Here is a 14,423-nt window from a genome sequence, read left to right on the forward strand (position 1 = left end):
TGCTAACTGGCTAACTCACGTTATTCCTGTCTTACTGAAACACTTCTGCTAATCAGATGTGGACCACTATTACCTAAAAAACTGTGTCTATTAATGCAGATTGTCTGTCGTTATCACTACTTTGAAGAACGATTAAGCATGGAGCAAGATTTGTTTTACCAACGTTTGTTACATCAGTCATTCATGCTACAGCTCGGCTAATGTATGCGCCGTTATTGATACAGTTTCCACGTTCACCACAATAAATTAGAGAAATACTCTGTAAATAAATAAGTACAAGTAAAATAATGGGTTTGTTGATGGACATGCACTTGTTAATGCTGATGGCGAGGAATTACAGTTGCAACATACCATAATGTACCTCAAACTGAGTAGTGTATCACTGCCAAACGTCCTGCTCGAGTCGTCCTTGCGATGGAGGTTCGGGTTGAATAACTAGTTCTTTCAATGTTTCATCATTGGACTCGCGCTCAGACAAGCCTCAGGACAAGCAGAGCTGACGTTGTTATGGCAATGGGCGTTTTTGTTTTCGATATGCACGCTGTACGCCAGTAAACCAATCACAACAGACTGAGCTGTCTGGCCAATCAGAGAGGAGTAGCTTGTGGAAGGCGGGATTTGGAGAGATTGATTCATCTGACGAGTCGTTTTAAAGGGGTGGTTGATTGCTATTTCACTTTTTTCATTTTAAATACTGTGTAATGTTGCTGTTGGTGCATGAACAGTATCTGCAAAGTTGCTGCGCTGAAAGTTCAACGTAAGCGGAGATATTGTCTTTTAAAAATCAGGAAGTTTAATGCCTACAAAAACGACTCGAATGGGACTACAACGAGATACTTCCCGGGTTTTATACGTAACTAACCCATACATTTACATCAACCCTCCCTCCGGAACATGTTCTGCTGTCGAAGAGGAGGAGTTATAGTGGAGAGCTGTAGCTGTCAGGTCTTCTGTGTTCAGGCTTCCTACAGACGCTGTAGTTCGTCAACAATGGTTAAAATTTAAGTTTGATTATGTTCCTGACAATTACAATCGTAGTTTAGCTCTCTGTGCTGCGCATTTTACGGAAGACAGCTTCCAGAATCTACACGAGTTCAATGTCGGATTCAACAAGAAACTATTACTCCAACATGAAGCAGTTACAGCTATAAAACCAGAGGCAGCAGTTGTTGGGCCACAACCTGCAAGTAAGATTTAATCATTTTAAATGTATTTGCCTGTATAATTTAAGACGTAATGTTTTAGTTTTATCAAGGATGTAAAAAAATACCAGCGCTGGCTTTAGTATATGACAGATGCGTACAAACATTTTGGATCCGAATTTGTAATATGTAGAAATTTTGTTAACGTATTTTCCATGTATACTTTATGACGTAATTTTTTGATTTGATCAAGAACGCAAACCAATGCCAAAGCTGTTTGGTTATAGTAGCTAGTTAGTTCGATGTTATTTTGTGTGTATAAGAAACGTGTACAAACTTAAAAAAATCATCGCAACAGCAAACTTCAGCTGCTGTTATCATGTAAGAAAACGACAAACTGAGTAAACTACCGGTAAGTTTTGTGAATAGTTAAACGGTTGTTCATTCTATCAATTAAAAAACGGTATTACTCAGTCACGTATTCAGTTATATTAAATGTTTAATCAGGGGGAAACCGTATCTCAAAAGCTAACAAACAGTAGCATTTTCAAGTAACAGCGTATGGAAATTCTTTGAGAAAATAATAATAATAAAAAAAAATTACCATTCAGAAACGTTTAGTAAGAGCCGTGTTTGCGGAGGTTCTGCTTGACTCTCTTTATCACCGCTCTCTGGGTCTGATTCTGGCTCAAACTGACGAGGCAATATTGACACCATTACATTTGACCGGGTAATGGGCGTGAAGATTCCGGACGCAGTTTAGCCAATTACAACACACCGGCCGAACTAACCAATCTTAGCCCATTGCCTGTTTCTGAGGGAGTGGTTTCATAGACTAAGGAAGTCAACCGGTCGTTCAAATGACAGAGGAGGAAGCGGCTTACAATAAAGGTGAAATTTATGAAAAATAAGGCGTTTTTTAACAAACGAAACACGAAGACATGTTATATTGCAGCCCATAAACACAATCAAGCAAAGAAAAAAGGCAGTAAACCACCCCTTTAAAATCATTGAAAATGTGGTGATGTGCAAATGTATATTATGAGAAAATTAAACAGTTTTTTTTACCTTTGATGCATGTAAACCTGTTGTAGGAGACTCCAAAACAACATTAGGAAACTTTAAAATAGCATAATAGGGGCACTTTAATGCTATATGTAAAATGTTTCTCAAGTGAACATGCTAATGTGATGTCAAATTCTAATATTTTAGATCAGATGAGAAAAAACTTTGGGAATCCCTGAAGCAAGGAATGACAAAATCACAAGGACAATGTGCATATGAACACTATGAACATAAATGGACATGAAATCTTGATTTGAGCTGAAAAGATGTGAGAAATGTGAGATGATAAAACACAGAAATACATATTTATCTAAAAAATCTCATTCTGATTTAGCAGATGCTTCTTTCCAAAGCGACTTAAAAACGGAAAACATCACAAGCAATGTGTCATGAGAAACAACAATATTAGCAGTGCAAAATGGCAAGTTTATAGTAGAAGGCTATTAGATTATACACAAGCAGGAGCAGATCATTTAATAGATGTTGGATATTGGTTGTCAGTTATAAAAAAAAAAAAAAAAAACAACTATAGAATTGCAGAATGCCACCAGTCACCAATCAATTAAGTATTGACAGAATAATAAATGCACTTTTGTCTATTATTGTCTGTTATGTGCATTGCACTATGTGCACAATGTACCAAATACATTGTGGTTTAATCTAACATACAATTAAATTAGAGGTAACAGTAACTCAAGATACAAAATGAACTGAATCTGACCACCATGAAGGGTGATATCAAGGAGATGTGCACTAAAACATGAATCATACAGTGGTGGTCAGAATTAATGGCACCCCTGGTAAATATGATCAAAAATGGCTGTAAAAAAATAAAGCTATATTGTTTATCCTTTTGAGCTTTCATAAAAAAATATATATATATATATAATCGCAAAAATTTAACCTTTCATTGAAGTAAAAGAATTGAAAGTGGGGAGGAAATCACATTCTGAAATAAATTCTCCAAAATATGTCGGGCACAAATATTGGCACCCCTAGAATCTTTTACGAGTAAAATATCTCTGAAGTATATTCCCATTAATTTTTACCTTTATTTAGCACACCAGGGTGACTAGGAACATGAAATTGTCTAGCTATGACTTCTTGTTTCACAGGAGTTTAAATATGACGAATACACTGTTGTGGCAAAAATTCTCATTAAACAATCATCTGTAGTGTAAGATGAGTGTAAGATGAGTCTAAGAGTGTAAGAGACACTCTGAATCAAATAGTCATTCAAAAAGTATTTATTCTTGCAAGAATAGGCCCAGTTGCCCACACAGTAGTGACACAAGGTTACTCTGTCGAGCAAGTGCGACAAGGGGGGAGGGAACAGGACAGTCTTTTATATCGTTTTCTCGAGGTTTTGTCTTATCCGATTGTAACCGAGGCCCAGGTAAATTTAGCAAATGGATTTGAGATTATCAAATTAAGGAATAATGTCTGACTACGCCACCATGGGAATTTCACCCAAAGAATCTAACTAAAAGGCTTTACACAGGTTCCCTACCCAGTGGCAAGCAAAACGTGGAGACACAGTTATCAGTCAAATACAAAAGTTTTATTATAATGACACAAAAGCATAAATTAGACAACCTCACACATCAACTTTAATACGGACTTACATAAGTCACTTCAAATGTCATGGAGCTGCGGCCAAACTACAGGGAAGATGCTCCAATAATAAGGGATCTCACAATCTGCACAGCACACTCACATACCAATTAAAGAACCCCAGTGCACGCCACAGACCACAGCACACAATGAAGAAACACCACCATCTATAGAGGATTGGTCGCCCTGGTCAATAAAGCCTGCAGCTCCTAGACAAAAACAACTCAATACACACACTTTAATACAATCTATTGAATCAATTACACAACTGTAAAGAAAAGCTTAAACACAATACACTAACTCAAATGAACTACAACAAATTAAACTAAACCCCAAAACAAGTGTACAAACAAATGTTTCACAATATTATCAACCAAAATAAATCAATTAAACAAAAACAATAAACTCAATTTAGATTGAGACAAAGGAAAAATTAAATCATCTTAAATTCAAATAACCCAATTTCACATTAATAAGAAAACTAAATTATAATACACAAGAAGAAATCAATAGGCATACTAAAGATTTACACCACGATCAAACAAAAATAACAAAAACAAAATAACTGATAAGCAAAATACAGTACCTGATTTGAATTAAAAAGACTAAATTTAACAAAACTAAGTACCACACAAAATAAGGACACTCAAAGCCTTTTGTTGGAACAAAACATGTACACACAAAGACACAGTTCGTTGGCAAGGGTCAAACACCACTGCGACCCAGAACACACACGGACTCAATGCGAATCGACCATAGGACGTGACAGCGGTGCTGCAACTGTCACACTGCTGCCGGCGAGAGTGGCAAAATTCGCTCTCGCCGCCCTGCCAATGACGCCGGAGAAAGATTCGGGAACGCTCTGATGCTCTGACGTACATCGAAGTACACCAATGTTTACAGGGTTGCGTTCTCTGGAATCCTCTCAGGCGGAGGACTTCTACATTCTGATTGGTTGCCGCCGAACCGCGTCATAGCTTATTACCATAAAGTTGACCTGACTTCAACCAGAGCCCGTCTACGGAGAGCCTGCCCACTTCCTATTAAGTCCTATTGTACCGAATTTTGGTTGTAGTTCCACCAGAGTTCCACTGGGGGCGCTTGTCCATGAGTGCAAAATGAATGGGAGTCTATGGGCTAAATCTGTCTCTTTCACCCGATTGCCGTTGAGAAATCTCAGGTTTGATTGTAGGTTTTGCAAGTTCAACATGGGTTATAGGTCGAAAGTTGAATGAACGAGTACTTATGTCCTTTCGATTTCTTACAGGTTGAGTTGTTGTTGCCCATAACACGCTAGCATTCTGCTAATGAACGCTGATTGGTCAGTGAAGGACTGATTACGACCAGAGATATCGCTTGATGGCATCGTGCCATCCGAAGCAGGACCAGAAACAAACAAAACAAAAACTCTTCTAGCACGTGTATTTACCTGTGTCAGCTGTGCTGTCGATGCCTTGAGAGAAAAGAAAGTGCAGAGCGCGAAAGCACCAACGTGACTGAAGGATTGCCATAAAGCAGTATCTCTGGTCGTACGATGAGTATGACGTCATTGACATTTTAAAAGACTTTTTAAAGCAAATAAGCTCTTACAATCTATTCACCAAACCCATTTCTCTAATAAAATCAAAGAAGACTTTACTATTTATTTCACTTGCCCATTTTATTAAAACCTTAAAATGTATTTCCTGCTTTACATTCTTTCTTATTTCTTCTATCATTGTTCCTCTTTCTTGCTTATATCTTCTACAATCAAGAAATACATGAGTTACTGTTTCTTCAACCTTACAGATTTCACATAACCCGTTTGGGTGTTTCCCTATTATTTTAAGTGTGCTATTTAAATTTGAGTGCCCTAATAATATTCTGCTGAAAATAATCTCTTCTTTCCTTGACTTACCTATACACTTTATATTTTGATTTACCTTGTTTAATAAGCTGAAAAGGAATCTACCCTTTGTCCCATTGTTCCACTCTACTTGCCATTCTTCTATCAATTTACTCCAGATTAAAACCTTCATCTCTGATTTACTTAATGGAACTTGTAAAGCCCCTTTCACACAGCGCATTGAACCCGGGAAATTGCCGGCAAATTGCCGGAACGCCTTCTGTGTGAACGCAAACACGACCCGGGTTTAATGCCGGGATCTATGCCGGGTTGTGGACCTAGTAACATCGCCGTGTTCAGTCCCGGGACGCGCGCTGTGTGAACAAAAGCCGTAATAATGCCGTGTCGTAGTGATGACGCTGAAGCCGGGATCGTTCGCCAGCTGTGAAACGGTACGAAATGCGCAATTTTATGATCGAATCAGAGAAATAAATGCACAAGCGTGGTTTCTCGAGAGAGAAATCACAGCTCATTAGCAAACTGAAGACGCTGCTGAGACATTACAAGTCACATCGATGTCACGTGTCTTTCCGGGACATACACGGGTTGTGTGTGAACGCGCTCTCTGATTCCGGAAAATCACTGGCAGTGTGAATGAACCAAAATCAAATGAACCCGGGTCAAATCCCGGGTCACTTTATCCGTGTATTTTCCGGAATCTCTGTGTGAAAGGGGCTTAACTCTATTATATCTTTCTGTAAAGCTTGTTTTGCTAATGTATCCACTTCTTCATTTCCCCTTATTCCTATGTGTGCTGGAATCCACATAAAACTGATTGATATACCATTTTGGACAATTCTTGAATGCATATGTAGTATATTAAAAAAGAATATATTGGTGATTAGATTTGAAAGATCTCAAGCTCTTTAAAACTGAAACTGAATCTGTACAAATTAAAACATTGTCAGGTTTTATTTCCTCTACCCACTGTAACGCCAAAAGGATTCCTATCAATTCAACAGTATAAACTGCCAAATGATTTGATGTTCGCTTTACTCCACTAATCCACTGATTACTAGTAACTTTGACTAAAAAAGCAGCCCCAGTTGTTTGATGTTCTGGATCTTTTAATCCATCTGTATATACTTGTATATGTCGAGGATATTGGGCTCTGATATATTCTGAGAAAGCATATCTAAAGTCAACTTCTCTTTGTGTTCTTTTAACCTCCAACAGATGCAGATCTACACTCACCTAAAGGATTATTAGGAACACCTGTTCAATTTCTCATTAATGCAATTATCTAATCAACCAATCACATGGCAGTTGCTTCAATGCATTTAGGGGTGTGGTCCTGGTCAAGACAATCTCCTGAACTCCAAACTGAATGTCAGAATGGGAAAGAAAGGTGATTTAAGCAATTTTGAGTGTGGCATGGCTGTTGGTGCCAGACGGGCCGGTCTGAGTATTTCACAATCTGCTCAGTCACTGGGATTTTCACGCACAACCATTTCTAGGGTTTACAAAGAATGGTGTGAAAAGGGAAAAACATCCAGTATGTGGCAGTCCTGTGGGCGAAAATGCCTTGTTGATGCTAGAGGTCAGAGGAGAAATGGACCGACTAATTCAAGCTGATAGAAGAGCAACTTTGACTGAAATAACCACTCGTTACAACCGAGGTATGCAGCAAAACATTTGTGAAGCCACAACACGCACAACCTTGAGGCGGATGGGCTACAACAGCAGAAGACCCCACCGGGTACCACTCATCTCCACTACAAATAAGAAAAAGAGGCTACAATTTGCACGAGCTCACCAAAATTGGACAGTTGAAGACTGGAAAAATGTTGCCTGGTCTGATGAGTCTTGATTTCTGTTGAGACATTCAGATGGTGGAGTCAGAATTTGGTGTAAACAGAATGAGAACATGGATCCATCATGCCTTGTTACCACTGTGCAGGCTGGTGGTGGTGGTGTAATGGTGTGGGGGATGTTTTCTTGGCACACTTTAGGCCCCTTAGTGCCAATTGGGCATCGTTTAAATGCCACGGCCTACCTGAGCATTGTTTCTGACCATGTCCATCCCTTTATGACCACCATGTACCCATCCTCTGATGGCTACTTCCAGCAGGATAATGCACCATGTCACAAAGCTTGAATCATTTCAAATTGGTTTCTTGAACATGACAATGAGTTCACTGTACTAAAATGGCCCCCACAGTCACTAGATCTCAACCCAATAGAGCATCTTTGAGATGTGGTGGAACGGGAGCTTCGTGCCCTGGATGTGCATCCCACAAATCTCCATCAACTGCAAGATGCTATCCTATCAATATGGGCCAACATTTCTAAAGAATGCTTTCAGCACCTTGTTAAATCAATGCCACATAGAATTAAGGCAGTTCTGAAGGCGAAAGGGGGTCAAACACAGTATTAGTATGGTGTTCCTAATAATCCTTTAGGTGAGTGTATATGAGGTGTTATATAAACCCATGGTTCATAATCCTGGATTTCAACTGTTGGACGCATCTTGATATTATTGTCATGCTGATAGAACGAGGAAGCAATAGCAGGTGCAATAAACTCTTTATTGGGTACAATGATGAAACATATAAGGCAAACAAACACTGGCGGGTGGCGCAGGGACCTCGATGGTCGAACACGGGTGAGTCTGAGCTGGTGCAGAGTGACGTGATGGTGATCTCCAGCGTGAACAACGAACTGAACAATGAACAGGAATCCAGGAACGAACACCACACGATCCCAGGACGATGAACAGGAACACCAGACAGCAAGACATCAAACAACGATCTGACAATGGAGAGGAGAAAACGGTGAGTATTTAAGGAAGTGATGATAAGTCGCAGCTGGCGCCGATAATGATTGCAGATTGATGAATGAGCATGATTGCTCTGGCCACACCCAATCCACGCGACACACACACATACACAAATAACAAACGCACGAGACAAAAAGGAAGCAATGCATTCGTAAACCGTGACAATTATTTACCTGTAATTCTTCTGCATATATTTTACTACACCACCCAAAGCTTGTTCCACATCTTACATTTTGTTCCCAACAATTCTTTAAAGGAGTCATAACCTAGTATTACATTGGATACCTACTGCTGTATTATAGTCTTTCAGGCCCTTCTAAAAAAGAAAAGTGGAAAAAAAAATAAACACAGACCTACTTTTACCCTTATTTCTGAAGGCATTATTGTCTCGCGAGATCAATGCGATGTTTTGGCTGTTGTGGACGCTCTATATGGCTCTGCACGGCAGTTGAAAGGGTTGTTGGGACAGCGTCATTAAAAATGAATTTCATCCACTGGTCCTTGATAGTTTCGTCCGATTTTGGGAGATAAAACACATTTACATGTTTTTTATGGCAATCAACCACAGAGCAAGTCCGGTGTGCACTCGGTTTCTCCATCTTTCTCGACTGAACTGAATATGAGGGGGAGAGGGGAAGGGGGGCTTCCTGCTGCGGTGTCCATATATGGTATATCCTACTACCTCATGACGTCAAGAGGGAGCTGAAATCAAAATCTCGTATTTGAGTGCGCGTGCACGCGCGCTGGTTTATTTACCCTGAGGTAAACAAACGCTTCACTTTTAAATATCGGCTTCCTGCACTCTAAAAACTCCTGGGTTATTTCTTCAACCCATTTTCTGGGTTATTTGTGTTGGGTTAAAATTATGGGTTATTTTTTCAGAGAGTAACCATTTTCTGGGTTATAGGGCTAATATTTTGACCCAATTCATGGGTTGTTTGGGTTTCTGGGTTATTTTTCAAAGAGTAACCCATGTTCTGGGTTATAGGGTTGGCTTTCTCTCTCTCTCGCCCGCCCGCAGTTGTTCTGGAATTTTCTCACAACAGTCGTTTGAAATAACCGTCGCTTTCGCGCTCGCTCCGTTTTGGCCTGTGCTTCATCGGTGCAACTTCATCTATATTCAAGGTAAGAGAGTATTTTCAGTGTTGATGTAATGTAAACTTTTCTGTGTCCATGTCCCTGTTGCTAGTTTATCACCATTTGCTAAAAAAAAAAAAAATACGTTGAGACTAGCGTTAGCCGTGGTTATTCTGTGGTTGGCATGTAGCCGCGGCTATCACGACAACATCTAGGACAACTCGAGGTAACGTTATCACACACCGGACGCGATTTTGAACAAGGTCCTGAGCCGTTGCTGGGTGTCGCGGACAGACGCCGGATGGCGCCGCCGGTGTGTGTAACGTACACTCATAGAGAATAATGTGTTCGAATTTTAAAGACGCGGCACTGCGCTTCGCGTCCGGTTGAGAGACTGCACGTCCGGTGAGCTATACCTCGAGTTGTCCTAGAGACGCGACGCGGCTACAGAGCGACGAGGCAACACAATAGTTGAGTTATGTTTTCCAGCTGCGCCGTGCTTATCATATTATACAGTGCTCTACTGGCTGAAGTAGTGAGAGTTAAAGAAGCGGGTCAAGTCTTCAAATTGTTGCTAACCTCTATTGCTATGTTTTCTCCAGGTCATTTTGAATGGACAGTTTTGTCGCTGATAAGCTAACTGAGTGGCAGCTGTCTGAGCTGACAGAGAATTTTAGAGGTGAGCATTTTACTCTTGTTGCCCTTATATCATCTCTCTATATCTAATTTTTTTTTAATAAGACTTAAATGTGTCAGTGCAAGATTTTGTGAAAGTCACAAATTCTTCGCCAGTGGGGTATACACAACCCTAAAAGATTATTGTGCCTTGTCTTTAAGCTGTTATGCATAAGAATGGGCAAGATATTCCCCTTTGCATTAATATCATTACACTTTTTAATGAAAGAAAAGATGTCATTCACACAAAATGGGTAACGTGCTGCAAAAGAACCACATTAGTTAACTAGCAATTTGGGCCACAAAAAAAAAAAAAAAAAGCCACTGCATTCCCTTAAAAGTGATTATTTGTTAGCTTGATAATGAAAGAGTGTCTGGTGAGTGGTTCACAATTGTCTCAACTTATTAACAATACTCATGTTGTCTTGTTTTCTGTCTTTCAGATGAAGACATAGATGAGGAGGCATTTCTTCTCTTTGATGAGGACACTATCATACATCTTCAAACTCATTTCTGGAACAACCCTCTTCTTAGAAAAAAATAATTGTTTTAGTTTTCTCCACTGAGAATTTAAAACCCCAGTCAAATGCCCATTCTTCAACTTTCCTAATTGCCTCTTGTATTTTCCTATTAATAAATAATAAATTTCTACCCTTTTTCCAGAGAGCCCCGTCATCTGCAAACAGAGACCTACCAATATCTGGTTCTACTTGGTTAAAAACATCATTAATCATTATAGAAAACAATAATGGACTTATTACACTCCCTTGTGGAGTTCCATTTTCTATCTGGAACGTACTTGACACTTCATTCCCTATTTTTACCTGGAAACTCCTATTCTCCAGAAAATCTTTTATCCAGTTATATATTCTTCCACCAATATTCACCTTTCTTAATTTAATCAAACGTCCCTCCCTCCACATCATATCATAGGCCTTCTCGACATCTAAAAATACTGCTATCACAGATTCTTTATTTACCTGCGCCTTTCTAATTTCATTTTCTAAACATACTATAGGATCCATTGTTCCTCTACCTTTTCTAAAACCACTCTGGTATTTTGATATTAATCCTCTATTTTCCAATAAATATGACAACCTTTCTGTAATCATCCTTTCCATAATTTTACAAACATTTGATGTAAGAGCTATAGGTCTATAATTAGATGGATTCGAAGGATCTTTGCCTGGCTTTCTTATAGGTATTAGTATCGCTTCTTTCCAAGCTTTTGGAAGCTTTCCTTCGTCCCATACTCTATTATATAATTCTAAAAATTTCCCCACAGCCCTATCCTTCAGATGTCTCAGCAATATATATCCAATCTGATCCTTCCCTGGAGATGAAAGTTTTCTGTTTGCATTACAAATAGCTCTCATCAATTCATCTCTATTGAACTGGAAATTAATTGGCTGGCCTTCCATTCCCCCACATCTTACCATCACATCCATATTTTGCCCCTTTGTTATTTCTCTTCTCATTTTCCCTTCCTCACTTAAGTTCCCTGATCCATGAATTTGTGCTAATGTTTTTCCTAGCATTTCTGCCTTATCCTTGTCAATTACAGCTATTTCTCCTCCTGACTCTAATACCGGATATTCCCACTCTTTCTTATTACCTCCCATTCTCTTAATCATATTCAACACCTCACCTACTGGAGTTGTTCTTCCAATTCCACTACAAAAAAACATTCCAGCTTTCTCTTTTGGCTAGCCTTAGTTCTTCTCACTAGTGCTTGAGCTTTCTTGAATAAAATTAGATGATTATAGTTATGTGTTCTCTTAAGCAGTTTAAAAGCCTTGTTTCTATCCTTTACAACTTTACTACACTTTTCTGTCCACCAAGTAACAGCTTTTCTTGTCATTTTCCCCTTACTTTTTGGAATTGATTCTAATGCTGCTTCTAGTATTACTGCACACACTTTTTCATTAAAGATGTCAATATCTTCCTTTGAATCAATTGCAACCATTTTTTCCCTCACACAATTCTTCAAATTTATCCCAATTTGCCTTTTCAAAAACCCATTTTCCTCCTCTTTGATTAACTGTTCTATCTGTCTCAATATCCAATGTTATATTTATTGGGTAGTGATCACTCCCAATGCTAGATTCCTCCCAAACTTCCCAATTACACTTACTAGCCAAGTTATTTTAAACTAATGTCAAATCCAACACAGACTCTATTCCTGTATGAACGTCTATCCTCGTTCCCTTCCCATCATTTAAACACACCAGCTCCCTCTCCTCTATTAATTCCTCAACTAGACTTTTTGACTATTTTAGAATTGCCCATGACCGCTTTGGAATGGGAGTCTATGGCCATGCACAAACATGTCCTTAAAACAACCCTTAACGTTCGTTTTCAAAACTGTTCAACTCAGCGAGTGGTTAGTGGTGTTCGTACACAACCACAAGTTGTTTGGGAGGGTTTCAAGAAAAATAAACTCCAGCATATTCAGTTTTCAGACATGACTGGAACTTCAAAAGGTTCCGGATTCTATGGTCAGATGAAACAAAAAAAGGGCTTTTTGGCAGCAAACCCACCAGATGTGTTTGGTGCAAACAGGGATAAAAAGTACCCCATGCCTACGGTTAAATATACTGCTGGATCTTATATGTTGTGGGCTTATTTTATAGCTGGAGGTCCTGGACACCTTGTTCAGATACATGGTATTATGGATTCTAGCAAATACCAAGAGATAAAAAATCAAAACCTGTCTGCCTCTGCTAGAAATCTTATAATGGGCCGTGGTTGGATCTTACATCAGGACAACGGTCCAAAACAAACATCAAAATCAACACAAAATGGGTAACTGAGCACAAAATGAAGCTTCTGCCATGACTGACCCAGTCTCCTAAACTGAACCCTATAGAAAATGAGTAGTGTGAACTGAACAGAAGAAGCACCAACATGAACTTCTGAATCTGAAGAATCTGGAGAGATTCTGTATGGAGGAATGGTCTCTGATCTCTTGTCTCTGATCTTTTCTCTTGGAGAAAAGCATTTATTTTATAATGTGATTTACCCCCCACTTTCAATTCTTTTACTTCAATGAAAGGTTAGATTTTTGCGAATTTTTTGAATGAAAGATCAAAAGCATAAACAATGCAGATTATTTTTTTTACAGCCATTTTGATCATATTTACCAGGGGTGCAATTCATTCTGACCACCACTGTAATTACTACAAACACACACAGCAAAGTTCAGCCTCAACTCCCAAGCAGGCCAAACCAACCAGACTATCTGATGCAAACGGTACAAACCAGAGCCACGAGCTGTCCAGAAACTCTCAACCCTTCAATGTGACTGGCTGAAACCTACACCGCTTCCAGGACTCGTGCAGGTTTTTGTTCTTTATTATAGATCAGTGTCATTAACACATTTTAAAAAGCGAACTTTGGAGGTTGGCAAGATCGAGTCACTTTTCATTCAAGGTGCTTAATAGCAAGCCGCCTAAACTGGATATTCATTAGATGAACTGTAGAGTATCAGTGAAAAATAATTAGGCTAAATATTAGTTTTGGATGGACAGAAATTCTGATCACAAAATTAAAAAAAATTGAATGCCGCTATACGGCATGTAAAAAATCAAACTGGGATCAGGAGTGTGATCCTGAAATGAATTATACTTTTACAGGCTAAATCACTTCTCTCACACTATTTTAAATAAAGGTTCTTTATTGGCATATATACGTGTCACCATTACGTTCATCGTCACTGTCATCTCATTAGGCTTGTTTGAGATGCGCAGAACCGTTCACCGGTGATCAGCGTGAAATGCATGCCGTTTAGAAATGTGTCCGAGTGCGGTCCGCCTTGCTCTGATGTCATGCTGACATATGTCAAAAACACTCTAGCGAGCGCAAGGCGGATGTGTCGGATTCTGCAGTCGAGCGCAGTTGCTCTCCACCGACTGCGCTGATCAAAAGCACGATGGGAGACGACTTGCTGACGACACAGCTTAATGATCATTGGCTTAAACAACCTTGTATTGTTTAAGTATCTAAGATGTATTGTTCTCTTTTTAAAAAAAAATAGATTATAAAACTCTGATATCAAGGTTTATGTGTATACCTTATGTGTGAATATTCCCAAACTATCTGACAGTGCGATCTCTATGGGTTATGCATTGTAATTTTTATTTAAAAAGAAAACACACGTCTGTATTAAAAAAAAAAAAAAAAAAAA

At 39.1% G+C, this 14,423-nt stretch overlaps 1 protein-coding gene; it reads right to left on the reverse strand.

Moving 5' to 3' along the window:
• Positions 1–14,423, reverse strand: part of LOC311287780 (growth-regulated alpha protein-like) — a 176,579-nt gene that overhangs the window by 156,435 nt on the left and 5,721 nt on the right.

This window comes from Rutilus rutilus (assembly GCF_951802725.1).
Source record: "Rutilus rutilus genome assembly, chromosome: 3".
NCBI lineage: Eukaryota > Metazoa > Chordata > Actinopteri > Cypriniformes > Leuciscidae > Rutilus > Rutilus rutilus.